This window comes from Centroberyx affinis, unplaced genomic scaffold (genome assembly GCF_046629955.1).
Source record: "Centroberyx affinis isolate AG114_WGS23_722 - 3 ecotype Tasmania unplaced genomic scaffold, CSIRO-AGI_Caff_v1 ptg000391l_1, whole genome shotgun sequence".
Taxonomy (NCBI): Eukaryota; Metazoa; Chordata; class Actinopteri; order Beryciformes; family Berycidae; genus Centroberyx; species Centroberyx affinis.
The window spans coordinates 272,736-297,500 of NW_027279059.1; the positions used below are offsets into that span (position 1 = coordinate 272,736).

The 24,765-nt window shown below is 42.8% G+C and overlaps 1 protein-coding gene across 1 annotated transcript in view; it reads right to left on the minus strand.

The window, feature by feature from the left end:
• The window catches only part of peli1b (pellino E3 ubiquitin protein ligase 1b), a 51,549-nt gene extending 39,848 nt beyond the window's left edge, over positions 1–11,701 (minus strand). The window contains 1 exon segment of the mRNA XM_071516034.1: positions 11,342–11,701. The gene's annotated coding sequence lies outside the window, so the exon portion shown is untranslated.
• Between the last annotated feature and the right edge of the window lie 13,064 nt (positions 11,702–24,765).

A 24,765-nucleotide genomic window follows, 5' to 3' on the forward strand; every position in this document is an offset into this window, starting at 1 on the left:
ACACCAGTCTGCTCCAAAGTGATTTACCCAGAGTCAGCGTGTCGATGCACACAGGAAGTCCCAATTCCCTACCCACTCACAGATAGGCCGTACACTTCTCATGTTCAGTGGTCCCTGGAGGTGTTCGCCTGTGTGTGTGTGTGTGTCTGTGTGTGTGTTTCTATGTGTGTGTGTGTGGTCCAGCCAATATTTACACCAAGATGGATGGAAACATATGCCAGAATCACATGAGCTTCCCGACACATAGCTTAGAGAGGAATAAGGAACGGTGGAGTGAACACACACAACAGACAGACAGACAAACAGTGGCGGTTCATTCGTTTTACTGTGAGCAACCAAACTAGTCTGAATGAGACTGGAGTGACCATACCTTATGATAAATACAGAACAAGTGGGTGAACACACAACTCCTTTGTGAGACGAGGGGGAGGTAAGCTTTAGACCACATGCTGTCCCACACAAAGACAAGCAAAGCAGTAGTTACGGCTAAGTCCAAAATAACACACCACTATCCTGAAAAACAATGTGAGTTGAACCAAAATAGTCAAACTTGTTGCGTAGTTTGCCGTTTTGTGAACATCCAGCCTACTCCAGATGTTGTGAACACGTTCTCTTACACGGCGAATAAAAAATATGTTACCTTCAGTGCATCTGTCAGTTTTACACATGTGGCAGGTTCAATTTCCTCCCTTTCTATAAAACCGTATCACCAGACTTCCAGGCTATTTGGTGTCTGGGAGAGCTCTCTGCAGAAACCATTAGCCTGCACCAGAGAGCTGGTAAACTAGTGTATGAGGCAGGCCATTTCCCCATGTGCTGTTAGCAATACAGAGGGTCTATGTTAGACCAAAGGAGCCAATATTAAGCCTTGATGAGCCACTATAAGAGGATCTTCTATAGCTGTGACTATGACGGAAAAAAGGAGTAGTCGATAACTAGGCCGATTAGAATAATCCACTTGGGCCCGATGCCAAGCACTTGACCTGAGGAGGCGTTGCCACAACAATACTCACACTCATCAGCTATAAACAGCAAGGCATGAAATATGTGAAGCAGGTCAGGAAAAGGACTTGAGCGTTAGAAACAAGGAGAGGAATGTAAACCTGAGCTATGTTGTTGTTGAGATGGAAATGTACTGTATCAAAATAGAGAAGATGGCATTAAACAGCCATTAGACCTCACGCAAAACAAACCCCAAGATGATACGATGATACATGCTGAAGTCTTCCATAAACTTGGATGGGAAAAATACCACTAGGTCAACACACATCACACCTTTGCCACCAATTTAAACTGTGAACATTACACATCGACCAAAGAACCAATCCCCTTCAGGAAAAAAATACATTTTGAACTTCAAACATATGCTAAGTGCAAGCAGGCCCAGATCTCGCAGCGCACTGCTGTACCACTCCCATCTCTGCCCCCCTTCCTCAAGAGCAGACTGGAGTCTTCAGCGCCAAATTCCTGCTGAGAATTAAATTAGCTCATCAAAACAAACTACCAGTTGCTCCGGAGGCTCTGTGAGACTGGCATGGCCACTGAATCCAGGATCCAGGACTGTTCCCACCAAAACAGGGTCGCCAGTCGGCGCCTCAGGCGCTGGACGGCTGGACTCCTGCCCAGGGTCAGGATGCCTGGTGGATCAGTGGACTAGGACGCATGTCAGGTGCTCAAGTCATTGTGGGTTTGAATCTGACTCACGACCTTTGTCTCATGCCATCCCAATCTCTCCGCTGTACACTGTCTAAGAAAATCAGCCTTGAAAGAATAGGCTAATTAAAAACAGTGGAGGTTCCTGTTTTGTTTCCTGTGAACAACTTTATCCCTGTGAATCAGACTTCCCCAAGTCTAACCCAGGCTGCGTAGCCTGAATAAGCATACATTCTTGAAATAGAGGCAAAAAAAATAATCATAAACCCCATTTGATATGAAGAGTGGAAGAAATGAACATTACTAACAGCAGGCCCCTGAGATTCATACGGGCCCCTAATATGAGGAAGGCAAACAGCAGCCTCTATGCTTCAGGAGTTTCCACAAAACAGTCTTAACGTTGGGATTTTGTGTCTACTATCCAAGCCAATAACGGGGCCATGGGGTTCTGTCATGTTTATTTTTCTTTTAACTGAACTGACCTTTGTTTTAGCCATCGTAAAAGCGTGCTGAAGCCATGTTATTACATGCACTTTAAACTCTGATAAACTTGACTTCCAACTTCTTTACATGCATACTATAGTGTACAATGCTATAATAAAAGTATTGCTGTAATCAGGTTAAGATCAAATTATTAGTGTGCATGTAAATCAACACGTATGTAAACCTCCGACCACAACTGAAAAGAGACTTCTGTTCTAGAAGTCAAATTTATCTATAAAGTGCTTTTAATCAAACAGCTTCATCACAAAGTAACTTACAGAGGACCGCTGGACAAAAACAGTTAAAAACAAACTGTCTGGAGGACGAGAACATGACAAATGTTAAGATATGAGGCTCTCACTCCCTTGTATTCAGAGCTATTCTAATTCTTCATCGCCTAAAACCCACTGGTGTCTTGGTGAGTTATGAAGTTCTTTGTAAGCGGTCTCATTCTGAAGATCGAGAAACCCTGCAGAGTCTCCCCTACTCGCTTTCTCAAGATTTCGACGGTATCTGTCTCAGTAAAAGGAAAATAAATGTTAAGGGGAATGTACTGCCCACTATTGCTTAAAATCTATGGAAAAAAAAAACATGAATGAACGCAATTTGGCCTCGTCGCACATGCCAGCAAGTTCCAGCTGAACTAGAAGTAAAATTACAGGGTAGTTTTTGGGGAAAAGAGTCTTGAATGTTCTACATCCAGTTAGGCCTAGAGATGTGGGGGAGGAGGGAGGAGGGGCAGCAGGGTGACACAGCAGTTAGAGAGACTGTCCCATGAGCAAGAGGTCACAGATTCGATCCCCACTGCAGCCAATGTGGCCATCAGACAGCCATGCGTCCTTGGCCACAACACTGAACCCCTTCCTGCACTCTGGATAAGATCAGCAGCTAAATGCCAAAAATATGAATGTTAAATGTCACTGTGCTCGAAGCTGCAGTTGGGCCTAGAAGTGATTGTGTCAGTTAGTTACAAAGCGGACAAAAGCACAACAGCAACAGACAGGGTTTTTTTTTTTTTTTTCCAGTTTCCAGTGGAGGCCAGTTGTCTGTGCTTTGTCAGTGGAGCCTACTGGTTTTCTGGTAAGCAGTACTGGGAGGAGGCTAACTGATGACAGATGGGAGGGCATGAAAGAGGAGGGCTGGCGTTCAAATTACAGCCTCATCAATGATTCAGTGGGACGAATGCAGACCATCACACACACACACACACACACACACACACACACACACACACACACACACACACAGACAACAAACAGCCCCTGTTGGTGGATGTGCAACAACACACAGACACACACAAATGCGTGCACATGCAAAAACACACACGCATAGACACACATACAAGCACATAAGCGCTGGCACGCACAGAAACATACGTGCACACACACACACACACACACACACACACACACAGAAATGTTCGCCTGCGTGGCACACACAATCGCATGTACACCTGCAAACAAGGACATGCTGTGCAGTCATGTACACTGTAGGAGGCATATGGACTGGACATTCAAGTACATGGTCATGTGGACAGGCACATACACACACACACACACACACACACACATATACACAGGGCTTCTGGAGCAAAGTGCCATCTCCTGATTGTACACACAGCACACAATGTGACCTTCCTAGAAGCATACTACAGTCACTACCAACACAGTATGTGTAAGGTTCAGTGTGTGTGCATGTTGTGAGCTCAGAGCGATAGGAAAAATTACACAACCTTTTTAATTTGCTGTGTTACCCACGTCAATAATCATTTAAGAAATCTAATTTCAGCCACATGTAAAGATGTTTGTAGAGCTGCGTGGTTCGAATAACTGATGTTGACCAAAATGTCCGATGGGACTTCATTATTGCAATTTTTTTGAGGTCAACAGAGGTGTGTTTCATGCTGCAGCACATGCTGCAGGCCTGTACTGTAGAAAGGAAAGAGACAGCGCAGCCACAGCAGGGCTTTAATCAAGAATTTACTAATCAATTAATCAAGTGTTATTGTGTATTGTGATTATAGTTCCAATACTTGATTTGTAGAATTTGCCAAGATTGAAACATTTACATAATTTAATTTAGAACGTCTACTGCCTTTGAAAATAGTCACGATGCTGGAATAAGTGGTATAAAAGTGGTATAAAGCTATTCTGTTCTCCAAATCATTTTAATGATCCTGATTAATGATTCTGATCACGATATCTAGCTAAAGTCAGAATAAAAAGCAGGTGGACGGGTCAGGGAAAGGACCAGTGTTTTCTGCTGTCATTTCATGGCGCAGTCGTGCTTGAGGCCGATTCAAGTCTTGGTTCACTGTCCGTTCCGGTTTGGGTCGCAGTTGTAGCGCTAGTGCAGGTTGCATCTCTCTGGGGAGTGTCGGAGAATGGTCCGTGTGGGTCTAATTGTGCCGCACCTGGTAATAGTTTGTAATCATTAGCCTCTCGTCGGGCCAAATGAGACGAGCGAGTGCTTATCGTTTGTCCACATGCGGTCTTAAGCGGGGTTTCCATTGGGCTTTGGCACTGCTCACACCTCACAGTCTTCTAGCTCTCTTTTTTTTTACCTCCTAGTCCTCCTTTTTTAAGCCAGTAGAGACTTGGTTTATGTTTTAGGAGATGGGTGGGACTTAATGTTTGTCTTTTTTATACATTTAACAGCTTCACGTTTTGTGTTTATCGCTCAGATTCAAGGAATACAAACTCTACTAATTCCGGCACCCGGTTGGTTTATGTTATACGATTTGAACACAAGGACCTTCAGATTGTGGATTATGTGTTGGACTCTCAACTCTTAACAATTATTGCCTCGCCTTTCTCCTCATTCACAGACAAAGCAGTGTTCCTCGCGGGAAGCCGAAGTCTCAACAGGTTACAGACTAGACCGTTTGTGTATGCAAGTGTGTGCACAAGCTCATTTGACACAGGAAGGGAGGTAATGTGAAGCAGGAAATGGCAATCATGCATGATGGGGGGGGGGGGGGAGGGGTGGGGGTGATAATCACAGGTCTGTGAATGCATGTGAATGTGTGGGTCTGCGCGTCTGTGTGTGTAGATGAAAGAGAAAGTGATAAATTATGAGTCCACTTTCAGTTGCATTCACCCATATAGACGAGCTACACAGCAGGGAAAATGCAGTGATGGTATCTCACACCCACAAACACACACACACACACACCTTCAACTTGTCCGCTGTAACACAACCGAGCACTGAGAAGCCACTGAGCTTTCAGTGCTGAACAAGGGAAAGTATAAACGCCTTTGTTTTGTTTTTTATGTTTAACCTCAATAGGGCTTTCAATTTCTGCTTGTAAAGGTCTAGGATTCAGACGACATTAAAAAGGGAAATTAATGTGCTCGCAGCAAAACAGTAAGAGCAGCCGTGCCCACAATGGAAAGATGAAAAATGAACGGGGCATTTTGTTTTTTTTAGGATGCCAAGCTTACATTACTCAAAGTGGGACGTGAACATCAGCCACCAGCCAAATGCTGACAGATTTTAGCTGCGTCTGGAAAGTTTGTCTGCTCTACCAGCCACTTTGGCAGGTAACGAATTATCATCCGGGGGTCCTGCTCTTCTAAAAATCTAGTTGGCTGGTAAAGTAGCAAAAGTGGCTGGTGAGTGTTGGGGTGTACTTGCCAATGTGGCCGGTGTACTGCATGAGTTTGCCCTGCCGTTAACGTACAGCATTTTTTTTTCAGAGCTCCACTAACATTTACAAATAAGGATTCTATTCATGAATTCAGCCGGCTTACCGTTAAGGTAATAAACTTGCCAAATAGAACGGTGAACTCCCTAACGTTTTTTTTTTGAGGGATTGAACGGCCCCACTGTGTTTCAGTTTTTCCTCCCTAGTTTTCTGACTCAGGTGTTGGCAGCAGGAGAGAAGCCTTGGTGTTGCTTTCAATGACTGGGTAGCTTAGGGAGGAAGGAGATCAAGAAGGATTGGGTGACGGAGAGAGATAAAGAAGAAGAAGAAGAGGAAGGGAGGCAGTGAAGGGAGAGGAAGAGCAAAGAGAGAGAAGACAGAGTGTCCCAGAGGCTCGGAGGTCTATATCACAACACTGTGGGATCAAATCTGGTACAGCTTTAGTTTCATCATCATCCTTTCTCTCTGTAACCCATCTTTCCTGTCTCTCTTTACAAGGGCTGCATGATGATAGCGAAAGTGGAAATTCTGATTATTTTACTAGATATTTTGATCTTCATTATTATTAAATCACAATTATTAGACTCGATTATTTGGGGAACAAAATGGGCAGCCCAACTCTCTTCTGTGTACTGCCTAATGAAACAGAAACGGCATTAAAATAAACTTTAAAAAACATAACTGAGACAAAACAGCACGAGTGTCGTCTCTATGAAGAGTGATATCAAGAAGGCCGGGGTGATGGAGAGGGGAGGCACTCAGAGAAAGAGAGAGAAACAAGGTGTTTTAGGTGCTAACCCACCTAAAACAATGTAATTAGTGTTTCATTAGAGTTTAAGTGTCCCATGATGGTCTAAATGCTGTTTGAGAGGCTTTTAAACCCTGACGACAATGAAATTCTGGCGGAAACACCGGTGTGACAGTAAGTTGTTGATGTGCCTCTGCACCTTTGCCACCCAGGACAAATTCCCGACTCTTTATCATGCATCCTGGCTGTGAGCAACATGATCAAAAAGTCACTGGAAGTCCATTCATTTCCTATAGAGCAAAGCGACCGGGGAAACTCCTCTGACGAGCTTGTTGACAAGGCAGCGACGTCCGCACGTCAGCCGAGTTTCCCTGGTTCCCTGAGAAAACTTGGCCACAGCTGAGGTTTTCCTCCGACACTGACCATCAACTGCCAAGCCGATTTGGGCGCTTCCTTGTTTCCCCGACCGATGTGATTTTGCTTCATGAACAGCTCCGCCTGGCAAGTGCAAAACGGACGAGAATTTGATTACAGCCATTCAAAGCTTCCCAGTTCTCTACAACTATTATTAGATTATTAGACAATTACTAGACTATTAAACGTCGCAAATCATCGTTGGGGTCGATGATAAGCTTGAAAGTAATTTTATTGTGTATTTGTCAGTTTATTTTTGATTAATGCTACCTAATTAGCTCTTGCCATCTATGGTAATCTATTAAAACGACGTGACAAAACAGACAATACCAGAGCAGCAAAAATGCATGATTTGTCTGTTCAAAACTCAGACCGCTACACAGATGCCATCGCAGCCTCTGGCCCCGCCCACAATCGGTCACAATAGAGCGACCCATCAAACCAAGACGCTTGCAGTGTGAATGCCCCTGTTAGCGCACCTGGGAAACAAAGCGATTCTGATTCTGACAACAGCGTGAGTGTGAAAGCATTGCACCGAGCCCAGTCCGGCTCCAGCAGCTCTATGGAAAAACGCTGGCGGTTTAATGCCCCCACCACCCCCCCCACCCCCTCTTCTTCCCCCTACCTCGCAGAAACAGGGCCATAAAAACGTGCCCACTGTCTGACCCACTTTCCATGACAGACGTAATCTCCCCCCACAAACTTCAGCCTGTTTACCAGCCCGGCGGAGAGTAAGCTGGACGGGGAGGCGGGTGCCAAGCTCCTCACACACAGCAGGGGGAAAGCTGCTCAACTGTGCCGGCGATTACACCCGCGGGTCCCCGCCGAGCTCACCGGCTCTCCCTGATGAAACTCACACGCCACTGACACGTGCACGCACAAACATAAACACACACACACACTGCCCATAATAAAAGCCTCCTGTATGTGACACACACACACACATCATAAAGCTTTAAATGCACACACACACACAAAGAGCGAAGCCATTTGGCATGCTGTTGATTTGTTGGTTTGAATCTCAAGCATACCCACTCAACACCGAGAACTGAATCACCAATCACCAACCGCTGGCATGCTTTTTCCAGCTCTAAACTACTTCCTTTCAGCAAAGCCCACTAATACTCAAGACAAGTACAGTTCCACTCAGCCCCAATATGCTAAACTCAATCTACAGCCCTATTCACATGGGGCTAATATTACCTGGGGGCATCCAGTGATTTGTAGTAACTGCAGAGATCATCAGTGATTTTAATCCTGTGCGAATCTGCCTGTATGTAATTTTTACAGTAAAGATTCCTGCACTAATTACCTACAGTGCTTTGGTGAAGACAGAGGTCCCCTGATTATACTAATGTTGTAAAAATCTAACTTTTGCCGTAAGTTGTTTTAGGCATTTTTCTTCTTCTTCTAGACGCGCAATTTTCACCTTCCTCCAGTCTTAAAAAACAGAGACTCCTGTCTTAAAAAATAGAGGTTTTGAATGCATTTCAGGCATAAACTTCAAGTTTTGCTTTGTTAAAACAGGAAATGACAAATTGTAAAATCTTGACCTCATACTATTGTTTCCAGGGCACCAGTTATTTTAGCAAATCTCAAAATCTGGTGCAAATGTGTTTCATAAAACGTGGAGGTTGGGAGGTAATTTATAAATTACATGAGGTCCTTACATAATAGCTAGTTCTGTGCGAATAAGGCTTAAGGCACTGATCTTATAATGTGGCCTTTTTAGAATATCAGAATATCACTCAAGGCCTTTTCTGAATTGTTAGGATCCACCAGTAAATTTGGTATACAAGTGATGCACCAAGCAGCTCCTATTTTAATCAAACTTCAACTTCTGCATGTCATGTATCGGAGCTACCTACTGTCATTTTACTAGCACATGCCAATACAGTCGTGCCGACTAGAAATCACAAAAAGGATGTGTGAGGGAAAGCAGTGGGTTGTGTGTTATGTTGGAAAGTGGACCTATTGAAATCGTCTGTCCCACAGTATAAGTCTAACTTGAATACAAAGCTGATTCCTCTGTGGAATTTAGTCTACAGATTCCTCAAAAAGGGTTTTTTTTATTTATAGCACCAAATGGTGGTTCTTTTGGCAAATCCAACTTTTTGTGGTACTACTTTAGCTTTATACAGCAGAATTAAAAAGAAGAAATGGAAAAGAAGAAAAATGAGATTAAACTTTGTTAAGTCAGCACAACTGAGTTTTGAAACATTTCCAGGTGCTCCATAAAACAGATTCTGGGAATATCTTTGGACTTTTCACTGATCACCAGTCTCTTTATATTATATAGTAGGCTATATATGGGCTTGAGGGAGTCATAACTACCAGATGCTTGTGCATATTATGAAAAAAGCGTGTATTGCAGCCACTGCAGTATAGATATTGCATTCTTTCATATTGCACAACGGATATGAATGCAATAACGCTGCCGCTGAATCAAATCCTTCCGTCTCCAAAAAAGTAAACTTATCAAGAATTTAGAGAGAGCAAGCCATCTTTCCACATTGACAGACAGCATTTTTGTAATTCTGTTAAGGGTTTTTAAATAGGTTTTGTAGTCCTACTGGGTCATAAAACTTGCTGAGCCCCTAAAAAGGGCCATGTAAAGCTTTAATTGAAGCAAAAACATAAAAATCGACGAAATTGGAGTTATGAGGTTTTATATTCCAGCACAGCAGCAGCAGCAACACACTGTCCGGCCCAGGCGGAGACGGAGAGGCTCGGCCGTGTCCCCACAGACAGGGTTACTAAGGATACAGGCAGCGCTGAGCCTCCATTAAGACATCAGAGCTCTCTCTCCCCGCTCCCTGTCTGACACCATGAGCTCCGGTTTCCTCCCTGAAACTGAGACCCTAAACCATGCTGGGGAACACACACAGGCCGGCGCACAGGCAGGCGGGCAACACACACACACACACACAGACAAATGTGCATGCACACACACATTCTCCCTCGCCCTCCTCTCTGTTACACGGATAAACCTGCGTGTACGGGACACTTCACGTTAGAAGTTATCGCCATTTATAGTATTGGGAGAATGCAGACTTTAAATAGCATGCATAATAATAAAACAAGACTAGAACAGGATAACACTGTTTTAGCAGATAACAGTGTTGCAACAAGGCTTGGAGCCAATTTTTTCTCTATTGAACTTTCAGTTCACACCAGCCATCAGATAAGTGCTGGCACTTTTCCTCATTAGTGGTAAATTTAATAACTTTGGGAGGTAACCAAGCATCATTTGGAGGTCCTATTCTACAAAAATCAATATCGCTCACTGGTAAACTAGAATCCAGCGGCCGCCACAGCCAGTATTTCAAAAAGTTGACTTTCCCAGCCTAATTAATCATCACACCGACAAGCGGACAATGGAAACGAGGCCTGTGGTGTCCCGGTGAGCAGCAGCAGCAGCGAGGCAGGGACGGAGTTAATGCCTCTCTGTCTTCATCGTGACATTTCCAACACGGGAAAGGGAAGTCACAGTGAGATCTCTATCAGCAGGACTTATCGCATCACTGCTGACCGACCCAGACTGAGCGAGCGAGATAGAGAAAGAGAGAGAGAAAGAGAGAGGGGGGCACAGAGAGAGAGGAAGGGAAAGGGAAAGGGAAAGAGAAAGAGAGGAGGAGGAGGGGGGAGTGAGAGACAGAATGAGATGGAGATAGAGAGGCGAGGGAGGGGAGAGTCATTAACTGGCAATCAAGCTTTAGCAACGGCGAATCTGTGCATTTGCTTAATTCCTTATCAGGCAATGTTCCATTTTCCACCCCCACCCCCCCCCAACTGCACACACACACACACACACACACACACACACACACACTGACAAGTCAGCATGGAGACTGGAATTGATGTAAACTAATACCGCATCTCTCTCACCATCTCTCTCTCACACACACACACACACACACATACAGAAAGAAACAGTCATTCTCCACCAGCAGTCTTATCTTTATAGAGCTGCTGATTTCCAAGGAGTTAAAGAAGGGGGGGGGGGGGAGAAAACAGGTGTGTGTGTGTGTGTGTGTGTGTGTGTGTGTGTGTGTGTGTGTGTGTGTGTGTGTGTGTGTGTGTGTGCACTTGAGAAAGATCAGCACTTTGCATCAGCACTCACAATAGCGCTGTGATGACTTACCTGCTGAGTGTTTTGGACATTGACAAATGCCAACGGCTGAGACAAAATGATGTTAAAAAAAATATTCTGCTCCTGGTCTCGCGGACAGACTGGCAGGACAAAGGTGACGGTTGGAACAGAGAACAATTAACACTGGACTGAAGCCTGGCTAGCGTTAAAGCTAACGTTCAACCACTGTGTATTTTGCTGCGATAATATCGTTATTATTCTTATTAAACAGTGTGAGGCTTGTAAACATTTAACAGCTACTTACAGCGATGTAAATGATGAGGTCCTTTTTTTTTCTCCCCCAGGTCTCCGGTGTGGCTGGGAGAGACAGAGAGCTGCTAGCTTCTCCACCAGCTGCTGGCTTTCCAACTTGGTGAGGCTAGCAAGCTAGCTAACGCTCTACCGCCGGCTAACGTTAACACACACACACACACACACACACACGAAAAAGGCAATTTTGTGAAGAATTTCTCCAGCCTGGGTTACAAAAAAAAAAAAAAACAACGAGAGAGAAAAGGATAAGGCGAATGAGGGTTTGCGCTAGTAGTCCCCCTCCTGTGCTAAGTTATAACTGTTCACCATATATGAGAAAATATCCACTGTGCTTTATTTTTAAATGACAGGCTCTCCGTTGTGCTGCTGTCCTTTGTTGAGAGCATCTGAACATAAACACAGCGCGGACCCGTTCTCCCCTTCTGGTAGTGAGCGTACGCTAGTAGATGAAAAAAAAAAACACACACACACACACACACACACACACACACACACACACGCTGACGTCGCCGCAAAGGATTCTGGAACATGTAGTGTTGACGGTTTACCGCAAGGGCTTCCCAACCTTTTCTTCACATGATCTAGGACAGTGATTCTCAACCTTTTTCCATATCAAGGACCCCTAATTTAGTCCACATTAGGGCCACGGACCTCCATTTTAGAGTACTGCTATTGTTAGATATGATTTTGTCCGGAATTCCATGACTATCTGTATTGTAGGTAGAGATAACAGTGAAACGATTATCAAAATAGATTCTTATAGGACCTTCTCTAGTTGTGTTAACTTCTGAAATAAATGAAATAATGCTAAAAGTTAACAATTCATCAATTTGCTGGGGACCACCAGGAACCCCCTCAAGGACCGCTGGTGGTCCCACCAACGATCTAGGACCTCTTCATCAGACCACAGAACCTCATTTAATAACACTGCATCCCAAAGAACTGAGAATTTTGTTGTTAGATATGACTTGGTGCAGAATTATATGTAACTGTCCTACACTGGAGATATCAGCAACAGGGGTATCTCCAGTGAAACCTCTGATCACGACAATCATTGTGTCCAAGGCACTCTTCTGACAAATAGTTTAAAAGCCTTTATTCAGATGGCTAATGCATGTTAAAATAGAACTGGGTTACAACCCATGCGTAACCCAGTTCTATTTTAACATGCATTAGCTTTGTCTATGTTTTTTTAGAATTTCACCATGAAATAGCCATCTGAATAAAGGCTTTTAAACTTTTTGCCAGAAGAGTCCCTTGGACCTTTCTTCTTTTTTGAACTTTTGTGTTCCCTACCAAAGAGCGAGCACCTTCATCACACCTGTTTGAACTTCCGAGCACTCCGGACCTTTTCTTTCTGAATCATTGTGCTAACTTTTACAGAGAGCAGCAACATTAACCTCATTTTGCAGGAGACACCCTGGGACGCTCTTGATCGCTCAGTGCACAAACACACTTTTGGCAAAGAAAAAAAAGCAGAAGGCTACATGAGTTGACTTTGAACGTTGGTAGACCTTCAGCTTCTCTTCTGCTTCGTTGCCTCTGATGTAAATCTGTGCAACTCAGTCACCACAGACACACGCATGACTCTCTCCTCTAGCATATGCCCTTTGATGCTCGCTCTCATCCAAAACACCTCACATACCGCAAGTGCATACATTTTCAGCATGGGCGGCCATGGCCCCAATGGGAATCAAAACCAAACCTTTGCAGAGATCTTTCTGTCTCTGTGTTTTTTTTATTATTATTTTTTTTTTAAATCTCAGTTTCTGTTTTCATCTCTCTCTCTCTCTTTCTCTCTAGCTGATTGCACGCCTCCTTCTTCTCCTTCCTCGTCTATATGTGTGTGTGTGTGTGTGTGTGTGTGTGTGTGTGTGTTGAGGTTATCAAAAATGGTCTAAAACGTTCTGGAAACCACTTTTTGGCTTTTTGTGGCACAAATGGCCCCAACCATGCTTCCCCAGCCCATCCTGCACTGCTCTGTTTTCTCAACATTGTTCCAGGTGATTCCTGCTTTCTTTATTGTTTTATCATATCCAAAATATTGCGTCTGACCCAAAATAACATATACACCCGGACTCCCAGGAATCCTCATACATGGACTTGGATGAAACTGCAACAAGCTAAACAGTTTCTAGATTGAGTCATTTGGGTTTAGGCATTCTGGTATGTTTAAAATCTAATTGCAAATTGCAGCAATCCAACAGTCTATGTAAGGAAGTCTTCTGGATCGCTTCTGTGACTTTTATTTTGGCACCAAATAATAGTAAAACAGTTCTGGTTGTTCTCCTTTCAGAGCCAAGTCCAACAGACTGATGCTCGCGGCCCCAACTTGCCACACATATCTAATGCATGGGTGCGAGTGTAAATTGAACCAGAGAAACCATTTAAACTGCACTTTGTCCAACTATTGCATATTATTGTATGTTAGGTCAAATAAAAAAAACTGACATTTCAGCTCCAAAGACCTGAAACCTGCAGATAACAAAATGAATCCATTCCGGATGTGGAGCAAAAAAAATATTTTAGGGGTCCAATATAAGAGCAGTTTGGGTTCTTGGGTATTTGGAGGAGCAGTTATACCTGCAGAGCTCCAGTTTGTGTGTGTGTGTGTGTGTGTGTGTGTGTGTGTACTGTGTAGTGTGTGTGTTTGGACTCATGAGTGGGAGATGACTCCTTCAATGTGGCAGTGAGTGGAAAATTCAAGTGGGGCCAAGGACAGATTAAATAGAACTTAACTTCCCCCAAGGTAATGACACACACACACGTACACACATGCTCTCTCACACACACACACACACACTGACTTATTTGTACACTGCTGAGACATCGTAAAACACACACTTACGTTTACTTATAAAACACACGCCTGCTGACACACTGCAAGCCCAAAGTGAGTAGTGGGTGTTTCGAGTTGAAACCGTTTTTCACCGAGTTGCAGATGCACAACGAAAGAAGACTCTGCTTTGCTTTTAAGAAACACAAGAATGCATGTGTGCCTGTATATATATATGCCTACACACTCACACACACACACACACTTTACGTAATCTTCGCACACACTTTAATCTGTGTTTGAACCCTGCTGTTTACGTTGCCATGGTAACGGCACCAACACCTCTCCCGGACGTTTCCAAAGGGGCTTGGAGGCAGCAGACACACCTTCCTTTGATTCCACAGGCGAAAAGAAAGCGCCAGCCCAGCTCAGCTCAGCCCAGCTTCGCCCCCTGTGATGGATGTTTTGACAAGTGCTTCTCTTTCCAGGAGCCAATGGCGCTGCACGTCTGTGTGAAGCGTCGGGAAACGATGAAAAATGCAAACGCAGAGAGAGAGAGAGAGATGAGAGAGAGAGAGAGAGAGAGAGAGAGAGAGAGAGAGAGATATGTGGTGCGTGTGGTCAGATTACAGGCCTCAGGTACACAGCAGCTCCTTTGCCAGTACTTGTGTGTTCATACTGTACGAGTCCTTCAATCTGTGCATAAGTCTGCATATTATAATGTATGGTGCTGTTGCACTCTGTCCCGCTGTGTTTTATGTTCTCTGTTGCATTTTGTGTTTTCAGAGATTTCAGAGTCATTTTTCACATGCGCTGGAACTAATTCCACCAGGCTGGCTGTGTGGCAATAAAAAAAGGAACTTGAACTTGATATACTTGTAATGGTTTAGTTTCAGTTTTCAACTCCTTGCAACAAATCTGGGTTTGTAATCAACACTACCACAACATCAACAACGATAAAAAATAATAGTAATATAAACTTTATATGGCAGTTGTCTAAAAGTAGAGTTTACAAAGTGCTTCCTAAAAAAAGCATAAAAGCAAGAAACAGTAAAATATGTAAAACTGCAGGATGAGATAAAAACTGGGAAACTGGGAAAGTGATTAAAAAATAAATTAGAAACATAACATAAGAAACCACACGATTGCAAGTGGGGAAAATAGAAATATTACATAGAAGCAAGACTACTGTATTCTTTAAGGAACATGCATTTTAAGGAATGATTCAAAATCCAACACCGCCCTGTTGTGTTTATTTTCATTTCATTATTTGCACTCAAGTTTTTTATATGTTGTAGTATTTTTTCCACATGCACTGAAACTAATTCCTGCACAGTGTGCTAATAAAAGGAATTTGAACTTGAACTTGATGTACCTGCAGGGGGTTAGGTGACAACACCTTGTAAGAAATCTGTTTTTGTAATCAACACAACAACAACAACAACAACAACAACAATAATAACAATAACGTTTTTAATTTTAATAAGTTTAAGTGCATTATAAAAAGGCATAAAAACAAGAAATAGTAAATCATATAAAAAGATGAAACTGGAGGAGATAAAACAGAATCATTCACAAGAAAGGTAATTAAGTAATTAAAATAATAAATAACCTGATAAACAACACAAGATTACAAGTGGGAAAAATCAAAAAGATTGTATAAAGCAAGTTTAGAAACGTCCATTGTAAGGAGTTTAGGGGCCTGATGGCAAAAGTGCAATCAGTTTTTAGTCCTGAAGTGAGAGATAGGCAATGTCTGCAGTGCAGCTTGCTTGGGTCAGACCGGCCATGCTTTATATGTGATCAATAAAATCTTAAAATCAACTCTAAATCTAACTTGGGACAAGTTAAAATCCCAGCTGCTGCATTCTGACTGATCTGGAGATGTGAGAGGAAGTTGCAGTCGTCTAAAGGAGATGAAAACAAGTTGATTTTTGTTTGGTTTCATCCCAAAATGCCATATATCCATATTGGAAAAGAAAACTGATGTTTATTGTGCAATATTTACATATACATTTTAGCCTCTTAGCAGACAATCCAGAGCAAATTTCAGTGAGTGAGCATGTGCAGGCTCAGACAAGATGCATGGCTGCTGCTGGATATATTGACTGTGTCCATTTAGTCATGGGACAGTCTCTCTAACTACCAAAACTTCCCCAGTTCATTCAAAAATGTGAATGAATACAACCTCAAAAATGTTACTATTTTACAGTAATAGTAAAGGGCTCAAGATGGAGCGAGCATGAGTCTGTTTTTCCCATTGTTAAAACGGTGCGAGTCTCATTTTGGAGTGAAGCTCTGCAGTTAGAGCCAGATAAACAGGACCCGACTATTTGCCCTGACTTACTTAACTTGATGAAATTGCTTAATGTGATCTAAGTGTCCTCAATCTCAGCAAAGCATCTGCTCTCTCCTCCCATGTGATGCTGCAAGTGGACAGAGTGCATGGTGTTGCACCAAGGTCAAACTGTTCTTCAGCAGCATTTTATCCTTTGTTGTTGTTGTTGTGCGATAAGACCAAAACATAGCAACAGCTGGGCTGCGTTCAGCGGCACAGGGGCGTCAAGAGCGCCGCATGGAGAAGTCTTCATCGGTGTGACAGGATTATGTGATAGAAACATGCTGTGCTCATGCGTAGCCAAATATTAAATAACACTACTGTCCCGTGTTTGAGGGGCCGAGCCGAGTGCTGTTGTCATGCTGCCATGGTGACAGTAACCATGCGCAGGATAATGTTTACAGAATGTTTAGCATATCACAAACCAGGCACATAGGGTGACTGGACCAGATGAAGCAAATGTGCAGTGTGTGTGTGTGTGTGTGTGTGTGTGTGTGTGTGAGTGTGTGTGTGTGTGTGTGTGTGTGTGAGAGAGAGAGAGAGAGAGAGAGAGAGAGAGACTGTGTGTGTGTGTGTGTGTGTGTGTGTGTGTGCATGCTGCTGGTATTGCAAAACTGGCCACATGTTTCACTGATAGCTCTTGAAATATGCTTGACTGAATTGCTATTGCTTTATTGTATTTCTTATTTCTTGCACTGAGTTTGTGTGTGTGTGTGTGTGTGTGTGTGTGTGTGTGTGTGTGTGTGTGTGTGTGCGTGTGTCATACATTCTTCATTTGATTAATAAACTGGAGTCAGTTGCTCATATTGTGAATGGATGTACTGTGTTTAAAGGAGTGGACCCTGCTTAACATTGCTGTATTTTTTTAACCTATTTGCCACTGAGGGAGGAGATCACACTGCCAAGTATTGCAACTGTATGGTAACATTTCTGTGGGACAGTGAGGTAGTTTAATGTTCCATATGATGTGATCTGTTATATATTTTACAATATGAACTGTAATGCACTCCAGATGTTGTTTTGGTACTAAATGCAAGCAGAAGGGAAGTCTTCTTTCTGTAAATGGGCTGCTCCCTCGGCCTTGGTAGGGATGAAGTCTTTTCTGATAAGATTTGAAAATACCAGCAGCTGGCTGCTCATATCAGCGGCCTTAGATACACATGCAGGCTAGAACTGATATTTGGCAGCCTTGGACTAACTGGTTGTGAGCGGTTTGAGAACAGCAGACCTGCCAAGACAAGAGGCAGACAACTGGCAAGACTCTCCTCTATCTCAGCTGTTTAGCCTGGCTGAGTGGCTGAAATGCCACTAAATGTGCCCATAATAAGTGTCCCGACACTGTAAAACCTTGTACTAGTCGACAGTAGAGTCACTGGTGGAATCAAATGAATATAAAATTGAGAAAAAGTTAAATAGACAAGAGGTAAGAGAGGAGGAAGCTAATATTATGAAGCCTCGCGTTCTGGATACTAACAAAAAAGTACAATCTAGGCATACTAAGTTATCTAGGTCAGTGCTTCTCAACGTGGGGTCAGGGGACCACCGGGGGTCCTTGAGGGCATTCCAGGGGGTCCCCAGCAAATTGATGATTTGTTAAACTTCATTTTTTTGTCATTTTAGAATGACTGTTTTGATCATAGTTTCTCTGTCATCTCTCTACCTACAGTACAGATAGTCATGGAATTCTGGACAAAATGATATCTGACAGTAAAAATATTCTCAGAGAGACAAAATCTCATCAATCTCATCTCATCCGTGGCCCTATGTGGACTAAATTAGGGGTCCTTGATATGAAAAAGGTTGAGAACCACTGATCTAGGTTAGCTAGTTAGCCTAGCTGACCTCCCTAGTTCGGTTCAAACTAGATTATCTAGGTAAGCTAGTTAGCTAGCTGCTGACCTTCCAACATCATAAATGAAAAGAAATCCTCTTCCAATTTATATTTTTCATTTATTTTTTGACCAGAGTTCCTTCTTTGTCATTCAAGTTTGCCAGTTAGCTAACTTGTGCTCCAAAACAGTCTTCTTAGCTCTGCCCATTGACTTTTAACAAGGCCAATGAGATTATTTCTGATAAATGTTTGTACTAAAACTCTAATCTGCGAACGTGAGGCCTGTTGTCCTTGTACCATGTGTGTCAGTATGTACCATGAAAACTCTGTTGTCTGTAAGTTGGTGTCCCTGCTTCACTTCTGACTCATAAACTGCACACAATACCACATTATATAGATTGAATTACTTTTTACTATTTTCTGTGAAGTCCTCTTGTAACTCAAACAGATCAGAACATGTGCAGCGCAGACAGTCACACCCAGCCGTTCAGTCTCTGTCTGAACCCAAACCACACCTGCTGAAGGACCCCTGTGATAATGACATTTTAGATCCGGCATCCTGCTAGGCTCCCAGACATCAAACACCATCCAGCAGACCTTTGAGAGCTGAGAGCTGGTAATAATGCTGGTGATGTCATGGTAAACTGAAAAAAGCTGGCCAAGCTTTAAATGGCAGATAACCACCAATATTGGGAGTGGCTTGCCTGGAGGTTAGAGAAACATGTTTTAACCAGAAAGTCTGCTGGTTTGAATCCCCAGACTGCCTGGGGGAAAGAAACATCGCCTTACAAACTTTACTGTCACATGTCTTTTTATTTAACGTGTCTTTGAAAATCAGAAAATCTAATTACATTTCAAACTGATTGGTGGAAATGTAAACAAGTAAATGGGCTAGAACTAAATGGCACCGGTATTCTCCTATAATTAAGGTTTGAGAACTGTAAATACACTAGGCTATTTTCAGGATCAATTTGATCAATTTCAAATTACTTACAGTACTCTTCTGCAACATTTGATTAATCATCTTTCCCTTCCGTTTGCCCTAGATGTTTTTGCACATTCTGTACATACCATGTTGCAGACATTCTTACAGGGCCATTAGCTGCATATAGCTGGGAACATACAGTGTCGCCCTATGAGGCGTTGGGTGTCATTGGACGTAATTGCAGAGTCATTGACTGTAATTAGGCACGGTGTCGTCACTGAGCTCACCGCCCGCTGTAATTGGCTGCAGAGCGCCGGCCAGAGTCTCCTTTCACACTGAACTAAGAACCGTTTTAATAGCAGCCTGTCAGTGAGGCAGTTATCAATTTTCCACCAATGGCTGCATTATGAGGTGTACTCTGCCCTTGTTGAAACGCTAGACTCTTAAGCAGTGTGACAGAATATAGAGGATGAGCATCAGTTACACCCACAGAGGAAAATTGCTTGGGGATTTTCATGACCATAAGTACACACACACACACACACACACACAAGCCCAGAGACACAGACACACACACACACACATTTGACACAAACACCCACCAGAGGCAATAAGTTGTTATTTGGAGACATTTTTGGACTTTGGTTGTCTGTTGCAGGTCAGGTGACTCCAGGAAGCATAGGCATGGTATACAGTACTGAGCGTCCTGTCTGAAGTGTTAATGGAGGGTTTTAATGGAGGGGAGATGAACGGGTGAGAGAGGAGACGGGAGAGGAGAGAGAGAGAGATAGAGAGAGAGAGAGAGAGAGAGAGAGAGAGAGAGGGAGTCGAACTATCTGTTTGAACTAGCTGTGATCTCTCCATGCTCTGCCGCCACACGCACACACACACACACACACGTATGCAGATGTGGATAAGAGTACCAATCTACTCAAGTATAAGTATTGTCATGTTGCTGATATTTTACTGAAGTAGAAGTAAAAGTACTGGTGTAAAAATCTACTTAAATAAAAGTAAAACGTAGCTGATTTAAAATGTCCTCAGAGTAGAAGTTACTGTGATTCTAAAAGGACGAGAAGACAGAGATCAAACTAGATTCTTTTCAACTGGAAAATTTGGAAATTACAAAATAAAGTGCACAAACAAAATAAAGCCAGATTCCTCCTCTGACTGCGAATGGCTTCACAATTTATCAATTTACGTTGGTCCAGTTTCTCTAATGGAGAGCCACAAAATCTCTACTCTGTAATGGATGTGATTTAAAATGTGGTTAAGTATAATACTTCAGTGAAAATGTATTTAAGTAAAGGTAAAATTACTGAGTAAATGTAATTAGTTACTTCCACTGTTGCGTACTTCTATGCATGTTCATTCACAGACACAAACGCACGTGCACACATACACACACACACTCATGCGCACACACACTTATGCTTGTAGGCACACAGAGCACTTGCCCATTCAAGTCCATATCATTAATACAGTTATGCCCTTGCTTTTTGTAAATGTGAACACACACACACACACACACACACACACACGTACCCAGTTATCTCCTATCACATGCAAAGACACACAACACACACATAAATGTACCAAGACACACATGCACAACACACACACACACACACTGTACACACACACATATGCACACAGTTAACGCAGTCAACCAGAGAGAGGCGAAGATCTATAGGCTACCCAAGGCAGCGAGGTCATCATCGCCATGGTGACAAGCAACACAGCGATGCGAGCGAGCATGATGTCATTATATAAATCTGTCTTCCATGGCCTCCGGGTGTTTTTCGTAATCGCTGGAATTCCGGGGTTTTTTTATTTTGGTATTGAGCAAAAATCTGGCACCGCTCTGAAATCCTGAACAAACAAAATTACAAAAGGCGGATTTCTCAATAGGGTTTAATGTTTCAAAAGACATGAATAGTACTTCATCAAAGCATATATGCTATCACAGTGCATACATGTCACAATACAGGAGTGTATATATGCTTCACATGCCCTTTGGGGAGATACAGAGGAGGTAGTAGACTGGAGTTTGAAACTTGGGGTGGAGTGGACTCGGTACACCGTGGTGACTCAGGCCTTCGTTACACTGTCGTCACAAATCCATCACACATGAGGAGTTTTGTTGCAAGATGATATCTGCCATTTGGAGAAAGTAATCACTTATTTTTTATAAAATAGATGGTACTGTAGCACAAAATGAAAACAAACGGTAGTGATTCTTAGAAAGTAGGTTAAGTCCTTGGTTGACATTTCACAGACTGGATCATGGATATTTGGGTGATGATTAGGCTTTAAAAATAATTAGGTAATGATTTTTCTTCCAAAATGGCTACAGTATATGAGAACAAAACTCTTCATATGATCTCATACACTCTTAGAAAGGACGTGTCATTTTTAACACATCTGTGTGTCTGACAACACACAATAACACTATACACAAGATATGTTAATAACACGTTGTGTTAAAATGTATTGTCATGAACATATGTTGTGTTGACAAGTAACACAAGTGTGTGTTGTCCCAAAGAAGAAACACAGATGTGTTAAAAATGACACATCCTTTCTAAGAGCGTACAATCTTACACAGTCAGTTTCTTGCAATATTATGACAAAAAAATGCCAAAAAAAAAAGTGTACCCATACTATTTATGTCCATCCTTTCCATCCTATTTATATATGATTGTTGTTTTCTTTTTTCAGTGATTGTCCACCATTTCCAGCTGTTATATTGTTAATGGGAGGTGCAGCAGACCCAGTAATGTGTGTTGGGAGTCGACTGAGGCACGGAGGTAAATCCCGTCAGGATTTGGGATTTGTCTTCAACTGTTTATCAAGCTGAGAATATGAATATGAACCGTATATACACAGAGTTTGGCAAATAAAATAATAAAATGCGAGAGTTCATCAGTCTTTAGAAAAGCGAGTCCATTAAGGAGCATGTTGGCATCAGTGGTCATCTGAACATGACGAGACAAAAAGGAAAGCAACAGGTGCACATGTGCCAGCCCGGTTTGTATTCAGAGAGATTTAAATCCATGAAGAAGCTACTACGTTTCTCCCAAATGAAAAAAAAAAAAAAAAAAAAATGTCCCTTAAAAATGTGCGATAGGAACGAGTGACAAATGTACAGCAAAAACAACAAGAGCAACAGCAGATTTACAAGGCAGGAAAACTCTCTGTTGGGTTGGACTCCCAGAGATTCAACACCTAACATTACACACCAGTTACTGTACACACACTGTTATGGACCAGGACGTAATCTGACCCAAAGCAACCAGGGGGACTTAAAATTCATATCGATTAATTATTCATCCTCTTAATGGAGACATACAGTAAATCCTCCATTACATAAACATTAGTGGCATTACCGTGACTGCTCATTCCTACAGCATCAGTATGGTTACGAGACACAAGGAGCACCCAACGCTGTGCAACGTCTAAACACAACACATGCTGGTATGTGTGTTAAGCTCTACATCTCAGCTGGCTTTCATGTACATGTAAACATTTCTCAATCTTTGTTTGAATGGCACAACACAGGACGAACGCTCTGTGGCCTCCTGCCTCCTGTCAATCATTCTCACCGCCAATAAGAGCCCGGAAACATGCGGTGGATTCAGAGAGCTCACTGGTTTAGAGTTCATGAAGTGGGTAACGCAAAAGTACTCTAACAAGTTACTTTTAAGAAGTAAAGAAACTTTTAAAGGTAACTTTCCCTAACACTGATTATTAGTAGACAAAGAAGAAGATAAATCAAAGGGCCTCTTATCATAGAGAAAGTTAAATAAAACATTACTGGCTAAAATAGGCTTTTTAACTTATAGGATTTCAGCCTGGACAGTCGGTCCTGCGCTTCCCAGCTGTTACAAACTGACATCGACTCCAAACACCAATCACAGTCCACTCCTGACACCATGGCAGTTTATAGAAGCTGAATGATTTCTGTGAGCACAGCGCCTTGGATTTTATTTCTCCTTTTCTACAGTGTCGACACCAAACACCCAGCAGGCGCCTCTCCACACCACATGCTGAAGCCAAGGCAGCATTCCTCTTTTGTGCTATTACTTTGTGTTATTGTTGATAGGAGCTTCTTAAAAACACAAGTATGAGTTATTGAGAAACTGTTGCGTAAAAAAACCCCCAGTTATTTTGAGGATGAAGACGGCTTGAAAAAAACGAGACACACAACTGATCTGTGCGGAGAATCTCCCCCCCGGCTGCCTCCGCTCTGTCCAGCAGAGTGGAGTCAGTGGCGACAGGGAGACCAGAGTAATCAAAAACCGATTATCCTCTCAGGCAATGCAGTCGCCGACCGCAAAGCGAGCTCATGGCAATTAAGAGGCCATGGAACCCCAATCAGCAAAATCAAAATCCCCCTTTTTTTCTCCCCCCCCCCGTGGGAGATGCAGGCACAGGCACAAAAAACAGCAGGTACAGAGAAGACCGGCAACCAGAAGCGACAACGGCTAACGCAGTTGAGTCAGAGCACCTGGTAACCCGCCATGACACGGTCACCGCCTCCTGTCACACAGCATAACTGAACGCAGGGCTAACAAGCAAGCAACTAGAAAAGACACCGAGTCGACACTGTTGCCGTGGGGAACCAGAAAAGGGGCTACAGAACCAGGAACTTTCTGGTTAATTTATTCACACAAAGTGGAGGGTTGAGCATTGTAAACCCTCTTCTGGGTTCCCACCACACACTGCGACAACAATCCTCTCCTCGTGTTTTTTTTTTTTTTTTATTATGGTCAGGCAAAGGGAAAAGATGGACGGTTAAAAATCTTTCACATTTTCTTCTTCACGAAAATACTTTTTTTGTGCTGATATTCCGAGACTCTAAACTTTGTCACTTTTACATAAAGTTCACAATTAACATATCACTGTTTTATTTCACGTTCTCTATAATGCAAATATAAGGTAGACGACAAATAAGATGTTACCGACAAAATCGATATATTCAATATGTTCAGTAGATTCACCACCATTTTTTTTCCTTTCTATTTTTTCCAACACAAAAAAAAAAACAGGCTAAAAGCCCTTGGATTGTTTAGATCCCACCTCTGTTGATCTGGAGGGAATGAGACAAAGTGTATCATAGAGAGATCTCCCTCTTAGCATTTAAGACTGAAGGGAAACAGAAAAATTAAAAAAAAGTGACCCTGAGTTGGTGTGCGGCCCATTCAGGGGGTCGAAAGTTTCAACGCCCTGCAGATAGACGTGGAACAAACTGTGAGATCATTCGGTTTTCACTTTTAAAACCAATGCTCTCATGCTAAACAAGTGTGTATTCTATCTTGCATACTTCTACGTGCAACATTTTGAAAGTTCACCCACACCGAATAGGCAAACGCAACTGTCGCAGGGTCAGGTAGCTGGGGACGAGAGGAGGGTGTGTGTGTTTCATGTGTGTGTGTGTGTGTGTGTGTGTGAGAGAGAGATGGAGAGAGAAAGAGAGAGAGGGAGAGAGAGAGAGAGAGAGAGAGGGAGGAGAGAGACTGATGCATCAACCCATCAGTCTGTCC